Source organism: Thamnophis elegans, chromosome 9 (assembly GCF_009769535.1).
Source record: "Thamnophis elegans isolate rThaEle1 chromosome 9, rThaEle1.pri, whole genome shotgun sequence".
NCBI lineage: Eukaryota > Metazoa > Chordata > Lepidosauria > Squamata > Colubridae > Thamnophis > Thamnophis elegans.
In genome coordinates, this window is record NC_045549.1 from 23,732,016 (window position 1) to 23,749,466 (window position 17,451).

Consider the following 17,451-nt stretch of genomic DNA (forward strand, 5'->3'; position numbering starts at 1 on the left):
GGTCCATGAAACTTTTCTGCCCCCTTTGAGCATCTAGACCTTGAAACAATGGCATTCTGTCTAATAATAAAGCCCATCCCATATTCAACCTTTACTTAAACCCTTGAAGCTTCCTGATTTTAATCTCTTCTATATATTTGCTTTTTAATTTGAATCATACTGTAGATTTGAAAGCACCAGTGAGCTCAAAATTCTGAACACAGGAATCTACCTTAAAGCACAGATGCCTCTGCTTGTACATATCCAAGAAAAAGATCTTTTTAAATAATTGATTTTATTGTTAAAATGCCCCCAGTCAAGCTGTAAATTGGCCCTTTTACAGCAAATTTTCCACATTCCAAAATGGAGTAAAATCATGTCATGGCCTGGTGGTTTTCTTGATTTTATGTTATTCTTTTCTTAACATATTAGCTATCCATTTTTTTTAATTAAAGTGGGATTGCATCAAATTTGAAAAATGGATGGATGGATGGATGGATGGATGGAGCCACTAAAGTTTAGCATCTGGTCTTGAATGTTTCAACTGCTACAAAATAAGTATTTAGTGGTTATATTTAGTGCAGCATTACAATAGCTAATTTATTTTTATTTTGGTTGTAACACTTAGGCTGTAGTCTTGTTATCCAATAAGGATTTAACTTTCCTAGGACAGGTTCGTAGGAAACAAGGAAATATCCATTCCATTCTTCATTGCAGCATACTTTTTTCAAGTTTTCAAGCAAAGAAGAGGTCATGGTGGTTCTTGCATTAGAAAGAGTTCATGTAAAAGAGAATTGGGGAACATGCAATTATTTACGGCTTTAAAAGCCACATGACCTCTGGATAAATCCTTTTTCCATTCTTGCTCTCTCTATATTAAATAGAGATTAGGCTTGATTTCATCATCATCCAAAACATATGTATTTGCAAGAGATTCCCATTGACTTCAATGGGTATTGTTCTTGCTTATAAGTGGGGTGAGAATCACAGCTGTGGGGTGGGGGGAATTCACTTCATTTCCTTCTCTCTGTTCGAAGCCATTTTCTGAAAAAAAAAATTGCCTTTTATGAGCTACCAAATTACATATGACCAAATGTACCTATTTAGTGAAAATGGGTTCCATTAGTTTGTAACTTTAGCCAAACATTGTTTTCGTTTGAAGGGAGATAATGGAGAACAGGTGGAGATGTTTAGCATCAGGCTGCTGTTTCTAAAATTACATATCTTTTGGGACTTGCCAGCAATTTCTAAAAGCTGTCAGAAGAGCTCAGGACCAAGTATGTTCCAGAACGCATTCCATACACAAAACCCTTCATAAAAAAATCAGGTGAAAGAGCAAAAAGCTAGTTGACTGGTAAAAAGGAGTTTAAAGCCATTCTGTTAAAGGTCAGGGCTTCCTTCTATACCCCAAATTAACTTGGCTTTAGGTATGCAGAAGAATCAGGCTACTCTTGGAGTGGAATTACTCAAACATGTATTTTAGCTTCTTCCAGTGCTGAACTTTCATATTCTCAGAAAAATCCCCACTGCTTATAGGAAAGCGAATTAAATAGATGGCCTCTAAGAAAGTTGAGCTATGTGATTCAAAAAAAAATAGTAAAAAATTGCAAACAAATCAAATCTCTCCAAATCCTAACCTTCTCCCAGAGACGTTAATACCTTTGAAATTCCAAGTTTGCTTCATGATTGTTTTCACAAAATGATTAAGAACTCCATCCCCAAAATTATTATTACAAGGACAATGATGGGACCCCAAACTGCCTCTTTACCAATAGGAAAATTAGTGTGTTTAAAATAAAAGACATTTACACCCGATAATCAGCATTTAAGGTAGACGTTGGGTCGACCTTCCAAATGATGGAATATTGATTTTTGAAACATTATTTTTGGCCTAATTCCTGGAAGGTGAAATAATGAGTTGAATACAGAAGCCTGATACTTTGCAGAATGCTAACCTGCCAATTCTGCCAGTTTTTAACTATTCAGGGAGATGTAGAATCTGACATTTATCAAGAGAAGAACTTTGGGACAGGAGTTTGGGGATAGGGAAGTTCAAATATTATCATTAATCAATCTAGCATTAAAAAGGGGGACATGGTGGCTCAGTGGCTAAGACGTTGAGCTTGCTGATCAGAAAGGTCGGCAGTTCAGTGGTTCAAATCCCTAGTGCCGCATGAGTGTTACTTGTCCCACCTTCTGCCACCTAGCAGTTTGAAAGCACATAAAAATGCAGGTAGAAAAATAGGGACCACCTTTGGTGGGAAGGTAACAACTTTCCGTGCACCTTTGGAGTTTAGTCATGCTGGCCACATGACCATGGAGACATCTTCGCACAGCGTTGGCTCTTTGGCCTTGAAATGGATATGAGCACCATGCCCTAGAGTCAGGAATGACTAGCACATATTTGTGAAGGGAACCTTTTCCTTTAGCATGCTCTGTTGCCCATGAGAAGAAGACAGCTTTTAAAAAAATACTATTTCATGCACAAGACTAGTAATGTGAATATGTGCTGTGGAATCGCCATAATGGGTGGCCGGGTATTTGAGTATTTGACTGTTTTTTTTAAAAAAACTTTCTCCAAAGCCTTTGGCAAAGCATCTAAAGTTCTGTGGGAAATGGAAGGTAAGATGATAGCTTGAATTCATCCGCTACTACAGCTGCAGGCAAGTCAATGGCCAGAGACCAACTAATACAGGAACCAGCCTATTACGAAAGGGGATTTTTTTGCCGAGAATCCCCTAAAACTATGATATACACTATAATAGAACTAGTGTTTGATCTTAAATTAAGGACAAGATGTTGATTGTGATTAAAACTATGTCATGGGTGTAAAACGTGCTGCGTCACTTTACCATCACATGATGTCTTGTGACATTTTTCCCCCTCCATGGAGCTGAGATGGGCATGGGCTGCACAGCAAGGCATCTGGCCCACAAGCCACCAGTTTGACTCCCTGATCTATGTCATCCACCTCCCAATCACTTTGATCTTAGCTCAATGTTCTCATGTAAAATCAGGTGAGAGTTTCGCATTCCCCATTTGAGACTATGATTTTGTAAAGTTTCAATCATTTTTCATTTAAGGTTTTGGTGTCTGCAACTTCAGAAATGACATTCAGAATCTGAAAAATTATTGATTCCCAATCTAGTTACAAGTAAGGATTTAGGGCATGATCCAAGCAAACAAACCTTCTCTCTCCTAGTTTTCCTGCTCTCTCAGCAACAAACTTCTTTACATTATGATCTTTTCCAGTATAGGGTTAAACATTTCTGTTTACATTATATTTAAATATATTATTTATTTGAAGAATTGTCCGATCCAAATCAACTTCAAGGCAAAGACACCTAAGGGAAAATATTGACAAATAACTATTTTCTTCAACAAGTTTAACAGACAGGTACCAGTCCACAGGCTTCATCACTATATTGAAGTATTACTTTTGTATTGAAATTACACTAAAGATTTAGATTTAGTTTATTTGTATGCCGCCCTTCTCCGGGAGGGACTCAGGGCGGCGAACAACTCGGAGGGGGAAAGGGAACATAAAACACACTACACATGGTTAAAATAAACAAGAATCATACAGCCATACAGGTCGAGAGGGGAGGGGAACTCATCAACCCCAGGCCTGCCGGCACAGCCAGGTTTTGACAGCTTTCCGGAAGGCCTGGAGAGAGGTGAGGGTCCGAATCTCCGCGGGGAATTCATTCCAAAGGGCCGGAGCTGCCACAGAGAAGGCCCTCCCACGGGTGGTAGCCAGGTGGCATTGGCTGGTGGACGGAACCCGTAGGAGGCCGACCCTGTGTGATCTAACGGGTCTTTGGGAGGTAATTGGCAGCAGGCGGTCTCTCAAGTACCCAGGTCTAATACCATGAAGGGCTTTATAAGTTACGACTAGCACTAACCCTTTCTAATTTTGCAATTATCCCTAGCATATACTTTTTTCTCTTGATTGGAGTTTGTAAGTGACCATTCCATTCTCCTCTCTCAATATTCCAGTCTGATGTCCTTCCCTCTTACATTTTTCTACATATTTGCCTCTTCTTACAAGTAGAGAAATCCAGTAACAAAAGCTAGCAATATTTCTACTCCTTTTATTCCTCTTAGATTTTATGGCACATCAGTCCCTCATTTAGGCTTCTTCATCAACATTTAGGCTTCTTCGGCAATAGTATTATCACTATCATTTCAAGATTCTTTCGTGCAATCTTTCTAAAAATTGGCCACAATATTTTGGAAGAACCACGGTGGTGCAGTGGTTAGAGTGCAGTACTGCAGGCTACTTCTGCTGATCACTGGCTGCCAGCAGTTTGGCAGTTCAAATCTCACCAGGCTCAAGGTTGACTCAGCCTTCCATTCTTCCAAGATGGGTAAAATGAGGGCCCAGATTGTTGGGGGCAACATGCTGACTCTGTAAACTGCTTAGAGAGGGCTGTAAAGTGGTATATATAAGCCTAAGTGCTATTGCTATTACAACATCTGGAATTATTCATTTGAAATACTCTACACTGAAGAAAGCAGTTGTAGTATTAGTTTTTTTTCCTCAAGATGCATAGGCTATTTTAAAACAAATATCTTCAAAATAGGATTAAAAAAAACTAAACTAAAATAATTCCTTACCTCAGCAAATAAAATATACATTAAGTGAACTACTTGAAACAATGTAAGCATACAGCAGCCTAGCACTTTTGCTAATTTTGTGAGGTTGATTTTAATTTAAGAACCATATTAATAGATCATTCCCAGTTTTATTTCCCTCTCGAACTATATCATGGACTCCCATATAATATTTAGCACTGTACCACATAGTGTAACAAGGATATTGCTATTGCTATTATGCTAGAGCCGTGATGGCAAACCTATGGCATGCGTGCCTGAAGTGGCATGCAAGGCCATGTCGGCTGGCACATAGGGTATTGCCCGTTCCTCTTGCGGGTTTCTGGCATGTATGTGCATGCAATGAACAGCTGATTTTTGCATGTGCGGCAGTGTTGAAAACCGGAAGAACTCGTCTTCTGGTTTCTTTTGTGCACACTGGCCAGCTGATCATCAAACATGCATGTGTGCCACTAATCGGAAGACAAGCTGTCCGGTGCGTATGTGTGCACCAGAAACCAGAAGTTTATTTCCCAGCATGTGCATGCAGCTTCTCTTCCAGGGAGTGTCCTTGACAAGCGTGTTCATGCGCTTCCTTTTCGGCACTTGGTGCCAAAAAGATTTACCATCACTGTGCTAGAGCTATGTGGCCATGATGTTCCAAAATCCCCGTGATGAGTCAGAACAATTCTATGCTGAAGATGCATTCATATTCTGGTTCTCTGTCCCATATCATTTAACGTTAACATAGAAAGCTAAATGAAGAACATAGACATGCTATTTTCATATCTAGATCCATGTGATCTATTTAAGCATTACCTAATTAAATAACTTTCTCCATCATGCACAGCTTGTAAGATCTGGTATGATCTGAGTCACAGGCTGGAGAAATTTTGTCTCCCCTGAACTGAATAGTCCTGGGGAGTTTTCACAAAGGTTGCTCCCTTTTACTGTCTATCTGTTTATTTTAACAGGATAAATGCCATGTTCAGGGCAGACATTTTGTCACTAAGGTAAACCTTTCTCTGAAGCACCGAACTCCAAAAACCCTTTTGTCCATCCAATGTTAATTGGAATGTCTGTGGGTTATGTTTTGTGGAGCGAAACAAAATCCAGACTGTCAAAATAGTTTGTGTCCCTTGTTTTTCAGTTTATAGTACAATATCAAATGGATATTTTTCTAAGTCAAGTGTTATAAACTTCAAGCCCACAATTTCAACAAATATTTGAAGGTTAGTAAAGAAAAGATTAGGTTAAATTATAGTCCTGATGTCAATCTACAAATTATTGTCGTTAAAAGTGGATAGCGAATATCCATGTACATATAGACATTGGAATGAATATAATTTGCTGGCCTAAATTTTTCATAAACAATTCTGTTAGCTTAGTTCAATATGTCATATTATTTTTAAAAAAAGGCATCAGCATTTAGGATTTTTACAAAAGGCTATAAAATTCTTTATTTTACATATTGCAATTATTATTTATTTATTTGATTGTATCCCAGATTTCTGAAGATCAAATCTTCATATTATATTCCACAGCAGTCTTTCTTTTTGCAATTTCCCTAGACTTTGGCCCTGAAAAGTAGATTCTGACATCTGGTTTCATCTCCTACTTTCTATTGGCCTCTAAGGAGGAAGAAGAGAAATCAGCAGCAGCCGCAAAACTCACTAGTAGTGCTACAAATTGATTTAATTTTTTTAAGAAATAGGGTGAAATGGTAATTTCCTACCTGTACTCTGCTATAAATTTGTTTTGCCAATGGACATATAGTAATCAAATATTCAGGAGTTTATGAAAGAAAACATTAGAGAAGTGCAAAAGATTGCAACTGACAAAGGTGATTTTCAATACATGGGTATTGTTCAGAAAGCGCTAATTAGCAATAACACTTAAACTTATATATCACTTCACAGTGCTTTAGAGCCCTCTCTAAGTGTTTACAGAGTCAGCATATTACACCCAACAATCTGGGTTCTCATTTTGCTCACCTCGGAAGAATGGAAGGCTGAGTCATATCATGGACAAGAACAGGGGTGTCAAATTCAAGGCCCAGGGCCCGGATTCAGCCTGCAGGGTGCTTAGATTTGGCCCACAGAGTCGCCTTGGAAACAGCAAAGGATCGCCCTGTACAGCCCTCCCAAGCTCCATTTTCACTTGGTAGAGGTTGTAGGAGGCCATCACATCCAAAAACAAAGCTTGGGAGTCCGTTTTCTTTGGCAGAACACTCATGCCACCAACCCCCCCCCCCCCCGATACAAGCGATGTCATGCTGGCCACACCCACCATGGCTACACCCACCCAACCCTCCAAGGTGAAACACAGCCCTGATGTGGCCCTGAATGAAATCGAGTTTGACACCCCTAGATTAGAAGATATCCTTCTCTCCTTGATCCCCATTTGATACCAACAAAATCAGGAAGAGATATTAAATGAGTTGTCCTATATTGCAAAGAAAACACTCACTTACTGTTCTAAGAAAAGGAACACTTGGCAAATTTTACTATCAATAAAAGCAGAACTTTGCTTTAGGTCTGGTCATTTATTTATTTAATTTTGTGCTGCCCATCTCTCCTACAAGGTGACCAATTCTAAGCACTTAAGGATTTCACAGTAGCTTTCCTCAGGCTCCAATGCAATTTCTTATTTTCTTTTGACCCCCGAAATAAGCGCTTGGCCTTATTTTCAGGAAGGTCTTATTATTTTTGGGTGCAGGAGGCGGCAAGCATGGTCACCTCATGGCTGCTGCTGTGTTGCAGTATTTTTGGGGAGGACTTATTTTCGGGACAGTGTTTATTTTAGCACATGCGCTCAAAAGTCTGATTGGGCTTATTTTCTGGGAAGGTCTTATTTTCGGGAAAACAGGATAATATGTCTTCCAATTTGAACCTTTTACCATTTTTTCTGATTTTCATTATTCCAGCTTGCTTGCATATTCATGGAAGTTTATATAATATATAACAGGTCCAATTGCTTCTTCTCCTCATATAAGCTATGGTGTACAGAGAAATCAAGGCCTGATTTTGAACTAACAATATGTCTGCAAATAATGTCCTTTATATATTTATGTTCCATATTTATTATCACTGAAATATCCACCCTGTCCTCTAGGACATACTTATTTGTTCTGGTTAATATCCAGCCTTTAGAATTCCATAGTCATTACAAAATCAGTGTTAGCCAAGTTAGCAGATTGAAAAGAAGGAAAGATGGATGTTGAAAAACTCATTATAAAATATAATTATCTAATATAGATCTATCTAGCCTGAGGAAAGGATGACTATCTTAATTATACATTCTGATTGGCCCCATTTCTGTATCATTTTACAAATATGGTCAAAAACAAATTGCATGAAAATCCACACATTTTATGCATATTATATGTCTGTGTGTGTGTGTGTGTGTGTGTGTGCTCACGCGCGCACACGTGCGTGTGTCTGTGGTTTAACACTCCAACCACATTGGACACAAGTTGATTCCCCCCAAAATGAAATGAAATGAAACAATTTGAATGGAAATATCTATTGAGACTTAAGCAAATTTGTGAAGAGAAAAAAGAATGACTTATTTTGTAAATTGCTCTGATATTTTCAAGCATGCCTTTATATGATCAGTAGCATAATATAGGTATTGGAGCTCTTGGAGCAATACCTAAAGGGCTACCTTGTTATTTGGAAATTCTAAATTTATCGGACTTGAACATTCTGATTCTACAAAAAATCACCCTACTTGGAACAGCTTATATGCTCCGACGTTACCTTAACAGTTCCTAGGTCCTTGGTTACAACTCAAGCTATTGAGTTACCAACCAGCCCCAAAGGCTGTGAATCTCACCAAATGATGATGATGATGATGATGTTGATGATGATGATGATGATGATGATGATGATGATGATGATGATGATGATTATTATACAATTGTATCACAGCAGCCAGTTGTTTCGCCGGATTTGGCATTGGTTACTAGTTGGGTCCCATCCAGGGGCCTAGGACGTCATAACGTATTATCGTAATATGCGTGCAGATCCAAGCAGTGCAGCTTTTTGCATTTAACTGATGGTGATTTTGTCAATTTTTAACTGTTTTAAATGTAATTCCAGTGCTTTTGGAATAGCACCCAGTGTGCCAATTACCACTGGAATTACCACTGCTGGTTTGTGCCATAGTCATTGAATTTCAATTTTTAAGTCCTGGTATTTTGCGATTTTTTTCATGTTCATTATTATTATTATTATTATTATTATTATTATTATTATTATGCATGGGGTATTTTTTTATTTCTGGGGGAAACTCTGCTTGTTATGAAATGAACTTGAAGCATAAATGGAAACAAAGAAAATAGGATGAAGACACAAGGAAAGAAACAGTACAAATTGATTTTTTCTGGGAATGTTATGTTTGATTTTACTTTTATCTTTTAGTTATGTTTCCTTTTACAAATGTAATATCTTTTAAATTAGAAGCTTGTGATTAATAGCATTTGTTTCCAATGTGATTCCTTCTAAGTGGTTTTTTTTTCCTTTACAATTCAATCTTCTGAAAGCAGAAAAAAATTCTTGGGGTAACAGAAAAACAGACATTTGATGACAATGACTGTAATCAACTGAAGCCCTCCAAGTTGAAGCCCTACTCAACTGATGTCATTGGGCAGTCAAGCTTGGGCCCTGCAAACACTTTCAAGAAATGGTTGATAAGAAATTACGGTGAGGTTAGAAGCAATCATAACTGATTTATTTTTAATTACTTTGGTCGGCTCCCAACCTATGAAATATGCTCCTCCAAGAAAAGCTTTTTACTGCCATTCTATAGGAATAGAAATAGCAGTTAGACTTGTATACTGCTTCATTGGGCTTTCAGCTCTCTCTAAGCGGTTTACAGAGTCAGCATATTGCCCCCAACAACAATCCGGGTCCTCATTTTACCCACCTCGGAAGGATGGAAGGCTGAGTCAACCCTGAGCCGGTGAGATTTGAACAGCCGAACTGCAGAACTGCAGTCAGCTGAAGTAGCCTGCAGTGCTGCATTTAACCACTGCGCCACCTCGGCTCACTCTCTCTGCCTTTATGAAAGACGACACCGAGTATTGCTTGCATGTTTTATGGATTAAATTTATTTTAATGTATTTAATTATTTTAATTATTGTGCCATTTTTGTTTTTCTTTTTAATCTTTTTCTGTTCTGTTGTTAGCTGAAACTAATTGTTTTCTTAAGATGGAAAGCAAAGGTATAATGCCTCTAAATCTATAAGGTTTTCTTTGCATATCCCTTCCTGGATTCTTATCCTTCTTTGTCATTAATGCATTGTTGATAGCATGTAATAATTCCTGCAAATTCTTTGATGTCATACAAAAAAACTAATATTAAGTTTAAGTACAAATTATAGTGACTTTTAATAAGGGAAATGTTGCTACCTAGTAGAAACCTTTAAAAAAAAACCTGTTGAATTTTTCTGTCCTCTTTTAACAAAACCCTTATTCCCTTTAGTAACATGATTACTGTTTCTTTGCAGATTGCATTCCTTCTACTGCAGTTCACATTAATCTCAACATGTACACCATCTAGCGGACACTAAGAAAATTTGCAAAAGCCAAAAAGGAATTCTGAATTATTGGTTGCCGTAGAATTAAACAAGTTGACTGCAGTTATCTAAAAAAAGGGTGGGGGACTAGTAATTTTCCACGTCCATCAAAGAGAACTTCTAAGAGTCATGGAAGATCTTTCAAAATTTGGAAAATTTGGAAAATATTTTGTTGACATTTAAGAGGACATTTACAAGAATTCACAAAAGTGATGCCAAAAATATTGAAGCCCTGAAGGTTTGGCTCCTAAAGACCTTTGATGCTGCTTTCTGAGGCAGAACCAATCTATCTAATCTCCTAAATTCAAGCGGAACTTTTATGCAGACCATGTGAGGGAGGTAAAATGAGTGATGAGAGGTGAAATGAGGTCAGTGGGTGCTCCAAGATGGTGACTTTGGGTGATGACCAGCACCCTATGGAATGGTTCCTACCCCATGTCACATGCCACCCCATGAAGTCTAAACGTGTGTTTGTTTTAACTTAAGAAAGACATTGTTAGTTTTATTAAACTTCATTATTATCATTATTATTATACCTATTATACTTTACCATAAGAAACACGGAATGCCAAAAAATTGAAGCCTTCGAACTATGATGCTGGAGAAGACTCCTGCAAGTCCTTTGGACTCCAAGGTGATCAAACCAGTCAATCCTAGAGGAAATCAATCCTGCCTGCTCTTTAGAAGGCCAGATCCTGAAGAAAAAACTCAAATACTTTGGCCACCTAATGAGAAGGAAGGAATCACTGGAGAAGAGCCTAATGCTGGGAAAGATTGAGGGCAAAAGAATAAGGGGACGTCAGAGAATGAGGTGGCTGGATGGAGTCACTGAAGCAGTAGCCATGAGCTTAAATGGATTCCAGAGGATGGTAGAGGACAGGAAGACCTGAAGCAGGGATGGGTTCCTGTCAGTTATCTACAGTGCCAATTAGAACCAGTTCACACCTCATCAAGATAAAGAGTAAGAGGAGGAATTCTGGGAGTTGAAGTCCACAAGTCTTAAAGCTGTCAAGTTTAAACACCCCTGTTTAAAGTTTAAACTTTTTCTAAAGGGTTAGGGGTGCAAGGGTCTTGTAACTTGACAGCTTTAAGACTTGCAGACTTCAGTGCCAGAGTTCCCGAGCCAACATGACTGGAGGAGGAATTCTGGGAGTTGAAGAGCCTTAAAGCTTGTGGACTTCATGAAAAATGGGCCCATTTTTTACCTAAAAAGGAGCATGAATAACCTTTAGGAAGCTTGTAGAGTGCTCCTGGGTGTGGGGTAGGGCCAAAAACAAGCAAAAACTGGCCCATTTTTCATGAAGGGGCAAAATTGAGCAAAAATGGGCCGTTTTCCGTTCATTTCTGCCCTCCCCAGCCCCCAGGAGCACTCTGAAAGCCTCCTAAAGGCTATGCACCACCATTTTGGTATAGGGGGTGGGGTTTTGAGAGGAAAAAAATGTTGTATTCAGTGTATAAGACGCACCCAGATTATCAGCCTCTTTTTTTGAGGGAAAAAGGTGCATCTTATATTCCGACAAATATAGTAGTTCATCTTAAAACATGACACAACCTCATTTTAAATGTATCTTCATTTATGAGTAGACAAGATGAAAGGGCTTTTTGCATGAAAAATGTTCTATTATTTAAAAAATGCAGCTGTCACTTTCAAAAACACAGTATAATCACAAATCCTAATTCGTCCTTTTTTTTTAAACTTAGAGGCACAAAATAGGATGATATAAGTTAAAGCATAAACGGTCGGAACTGTAATTTGGATACAGAATTTTATTTTATTTTTATTTTTTTCAAAAGAGGACTTTGAATTTACAGATAATATTGAAAGTTGATAGAGCTTCTTTAGAACAAGAGCTCCCAGACTTTTCAGCTCATCAATCCCTCCAAAAGTTTCAGACTGTTCATTCACCTCTAAACATTTATTATGTATTTTTTATTACATGAAAATTATTTAATAAATACTAATTTAACTAATAATATTATGACAGCAGCAATTATAACTCAAGGCTACTCCTTCTGGCAGTTGGCCATCCAACTAATCTCTCCATTAGCCACCTTAACTTTAGAGTTGTGACTGGCAACTAATCAATGATTAACTGATTCCAATCAAACCTTTATTATTTATTGACCACCTATTGATATCCAGATATTTACCCTGTTTCCCTGAAAATAAGACCTCCCTGGATAATAAGCCCAATTGGGCTTTTGAGTACATGCGCTAAAATAAGCCCTCTCCACAGCAGCCATGAGGTGACCACACTCACCACCTCCTGCACCTCAAAAATAATACAAATTCCCAATGCTTATTTGGGGGGGGGGTGTCAAAAGAAAATAAGACCCTGTCTTATTTTCAGGGAAACATGGTATCAACACCTTGAACAGGACTATCTATTCTTAGGAATTGATATTTACCTTTGGGGAAAGGAACCAGTTGGTTTTTACAATTTTCTTCTTTGCAAGCAGAAAATCACTCCCTAAATCACCTACCTTATTCACAAAGATTTCTGGTATGAGCATAACTTGGTACAATAGAATCCAGGAAGCTATTTATTTAAATCTCACATAATTTTTGTATAATCACTTAAGATTTTGTGAGATTTGGCTATTTTTTTTTTGTATTTTATTTTTAGGCATTTTTTTAAATTTCTGGATGCTCATTATATCAGATACAACCACTGAGTAAAAAAAATGATTTCTTACACATGCTTTATTGAAAACATTCTAGAACTGTGAACAGAAAGCATTCAATATGAAGATACAGAATAATCAAGATATAAAAATTTCTTTCAATAAATTGATTTTGCACTGACACCAATATTGACACTTGCTAGAAAGAACAAAGGGAAATAACTTTCCAGAGAATTATTACTATTGCAGAAACAGCCTTTTTAACAAGAAAAGAAAAAGGTTGTCATATCTGTGATAGGACTACCATTTTTAATCGCTGAATAGTTAAAACAGAGAATTTCAAATGGAGGCTGATGGACCACTATTTTCATACAATAGTACAATCTCTTAAAATATACATTTGCAAAAAATAAGATTGCTCAACATGTAAAAAGGCAAAAAATATAGTTATTATAAGCATATTATGTTCATGCTGTATTAAGCAACAACAGGAAAAGTTGATGAAGTGGTCTACCCAAGCTCTTTCTGCAGTTGTCAAGTGGCTCATGACAAAAGAAAGTGGCCTTTGGAACTTCTGGCTTCAATTAAAGAGCTGAACGTTACGATTGGCTGAAAAGAAAGAGAGGGATCTTAAGTTCAAATTATTCAAAGCAATGCAGGAGGGAGGTGTTTATGTGAGCAATCCAGACCGTAAATTAGCATAATCAAAGGCAGTTAAAGATGTGGGTTTTGCCACATTTGTTACTATTTGCAACAGTATTGTTGTCTTTTTCACCAGGGGACCATTTCTCAGTCTCCTGCCGACTTTAAAATGCGTCCCTTAAGGACTCGTTCTGGGGTGTTCCTCTTATTGCTTGCTCAACATCCAGACCTTTTGGGAAGCTCTTAGTAGCAGCACCCCGGGGAATCTCTGCTTGGGAAGCGATCCTTGTAGCGTTTGGGGTTTTGCAATGAAGTTTCCTGGTAAATAAAAGCTGGAAAGAAATGTGCCATTGGGTTCAAGTCTGCAGCTGGGTGGTTGAGGGGGTGTAGAGGGATTCTAGAGGGAACAGCGATTATTATTTTCTTTTTTTTTAAGGGGGAAAAATAATTTACATTAGCACACGCATGTATCATGGCCCCAGCTGGAAGGAGAAGGGCATACAAGCAAATTATTTTTTTTTATTATTTAATATATTTATTAAACCACAGCTTGTAACAGGAAACTGCAGCTGTGGGAGGGAATGAAAAGAATGTTTTATTTTTTCAGACCATGTGCAAGCATTTGCTTTCAATCGGCATAAGAAGCCAGACCTTCCTGATTCAACATCAAAGTAGACAAGGCTCCCCTTTAGATCCATAGTAACCATCCATCAGGCCATGGCTTGTCAGCTGCTGCTGGTGAATGGCAGGTCAGTTTGTAATAAGGACCACACTTATCCATGACTTCATTGCTGAAGTAACTGTTGTGGGCTGCCAGCTGCCAGTGGAGCTGGTGGTGGATGAGGAGAAGGTTGGGGAGGAACTTGGGCCAGTCCTGGAGTCTGGGGAAGGCTCTAATGAGTGCTCTGCATCGGAAGCAGACATGGGGCCAGGGCCATCTGACAGTTATCAGCTACCATCAGAGTAGGAGATAAGTGGGGCAGAAGAACAGCTGGTGCCTGTTCCCGATGCACACATGCACAGAATTGTCAGGAGAAGGGAACAATTAAGGAATAGGGGTCGACTCGGGAGTAAGGGCACAAGTGGACGCTGAATGGCCCTGCCCATAGGGAATAAATAGGCTCAAAAGGGGAATAGTGTTTGCAGGAGACAATTAGTTCACTTATTATTGTGAAGATTTGATTATCTGAGTTTGTGCGTTACAGTGATTCTTTGCCAAGTATTTCATTGTACAGAGTTGCAACTAGATGCTCTTGGCCTGGCAACTATCCAAGGACTGATAAGGTCGGTCGTTGTGATTAAACCTTGAAAGACTTATTGCAGGAACTTTTCTGGATGTGGATGCTAGGTTTTTGTGGGACAAGGAGTCTGTTTCATAATTCTGTGAAGCCTAGATCAGAGCAGTGATGGCTGACTGGGCATGCATTGCTGAGACCTGTCTGGGGTGGGAGGTTGGATTCCTCTCTCTGAGACATGTGCAGCTGGGTTCCCAATGCATCAATCTGGGAACTCTGGCCCAGAATCTGGCCAGAGGAAGTCAGAAAATGGGCCATTTCCAGCCTCTGGAGGGCCTTTGGGGGACAGGGGAGGCCGTTTTCGCCCTCCCCTGGCTCCAAGAAAGCCATGCATGCATGCGCAGGGCAGTGGTGGTGGGTGTCATGCATGCACGCACAGGGGGCACAGGGGGCATTAAATTAGGGGGGTGGGCATGCCAGCGTGTACAATAGCATGCATCCACGTCCTTTGGGAACCCAAGGCTAAAAAGGTTCGCCATCACTGATATATGCCATCCAGGGACACTGATTAAGATGTTTGATTATAGAAAATAAATAAATAAATAAATAAATAAATAAATAAATAAATACATACATACATACATACATACATACATACATACATACATACATACATACATACTCAGCATTATTAAACTTCCTGCATGCTTGCTTTAAGTAAAATTGTTTATAACAACTGTATTAAGAACAATTAAACAAGATGCAATCATAATCTTGGAAGAGGATTCCAGCCATCCAGTGAAGGTATTGGTTCATAGCAAAATTACTATGCAACTTCCTCCAGGTATCTTCCATTCAATGTGGGTCATCCAGAGCAGTGTTTCTCAACCTTGGCAATTTTTAAGTTGTGTGGACTTCAATATGCTGACTGGAGAATTCTGGGAATTGAAATCCACACATCTTAAAGTTGCCAAGGTTGAGAAACACCACTCTAGAGAATAAACGAGAAGGAAAAACTGTAATGTTTTGCATCAAAAAGTAATGCTGAACTAAGCTAAAGATCCATCTAATCCAGCAGCCACTTCCCAGAGTTGCAAACCAAACACCTCCAAGAAATTTACAAGTAAGTACATTTTTCCTGCTAGGTCCTCCCTTGGGGCTGGACCTCCTTAACAGCTGGTATTAATTAGTATAATGTGTCCTACAATGGGAATTAATTAGTATAATGTGTCCTAAAAGTCATTATCTATAATCTTTTCAAAGTGGCATTGTTACATCTTGACATATCTAACTCTAATCTAATGTGAGATGCAATGCATGAAAAACCATCCAAAGAGTTTCTCTGAGTAATCAAACTGAATTCTGAAATCAGAACTTGGGAAACTGCTTAGTTTAGAAGAAAAAAAATGAACTGATGACATCTAAAGATGCAGAAATGGTAGGGTTTGCAAGTAGAAAAATTATGTCTAGCCCCCTTTTTGCGAAAACATTCAGTTCAAAAATGAACATTGTACACTGCATGTACTGAACTGTACATAAAGCAGATGATTAGACCAGTTCATTCATTATACTACTGCTGTGTATCTTTTAAGACTTTCTGAACAAGCAGAAAGTGTCTTTTCGTCCCTTTGCGGTTCCAACAAGCCAATCAATGTTATTGAATCATCCCATTTCCTTATGGAAATTAGCCAGACTATATGCCATTGAGAGCAAACTCAACCCAAACAGTAATTATTTAGGATAGCACTGAGCTGACCTGTGAAAATAACTTTCTGTTTCCAGATATGGATCTCACTCCATATCCTACAATACATGCTATCTTCTGGTGTGGCCTTTTGCAACAGAACTCTTGAAGTCATGCCAATCCAATATCCAAGGGCCCTGTCCTAAGCAAAGACCATAAAGTGACTAAGAATGTGTAAAAACCATAAGACTGTGTTGACACTATGGGTGGCTGAACCAAAACACCAAATTTGTATGAGACATGATCTGAGAAATGTGCAGTTGTGTGCCATATAAGAGATGAGCAATGGAGTTGCTTAAAGTCTTCAAAGGAAAGAGAGCTGTGAAGTTCACCAAGAAAAGGGTAGGGACTTATATTCATGCCAAGAGATAGGGTGAAGAACTCAGCAATGCTCTGGCAACAATGAGGAAAACAGCAGTCAAGAATTCTGCATCCTTATTCCCAATAAAGCTTATTTCAGAAGCCCCATCTTGCAAGATAATGATGAGCATTTATGAATTTCTGAATGACACAGCATAGGTTATTTGTAGGACTGCCCATATCCAATTGTTTCTTCCCACCCTTTCTCTAAATTTGTGTCATCTGGTAGGACCCAGGAAGCACATATTCTCTGATGCACTAGTCTTTGGCATAGCATACCACTTTCCCACTCCAACATACAAATAAGATCTGTGTTTCCCCAGGCACTGGTCCACAGCACTGAATGGGCCTGTTTGGAATGCTGAATGGTTGCGGGATGGCATTAGGTTACACTATATTTTCTTTTCCATTGTTGGTTTTGTTTTTAATCCTATGTCAGCCACCTAGACTTGTAATCCATAAATTGGGTGCCCATATATATCAGCTAAGTAAAGGATAAATACTTATAATCATAATTCATCAATAAAAGTTGCGGCAAAAATGTTGATCCATTAAGCTAACAATAGTGGCTTTCTATGGAAGTGATGCAGGGAACTCTGCGTTTTCTTGCTAACCCAGTGCTCCTCTGTTCACAAGCCAAAACACTGCTAAAAGGTGAGCCATAAAGACGGTTTGCAATGAAATACAAA

General features: G+C 38.6%; 1 pseudogene; it reads left to right on the top strand.

Moving 5' to 3' along the window:
• The first annotated feature begins 16,515 nt into the window (after nt 1-16,515).
• LOC116513340 lies at nt 16,516-16,921 on the top strand (annotated as a pseudogene).
• Nucleotides 16,922-17,451: the final 530 nt, after the last annotated feature.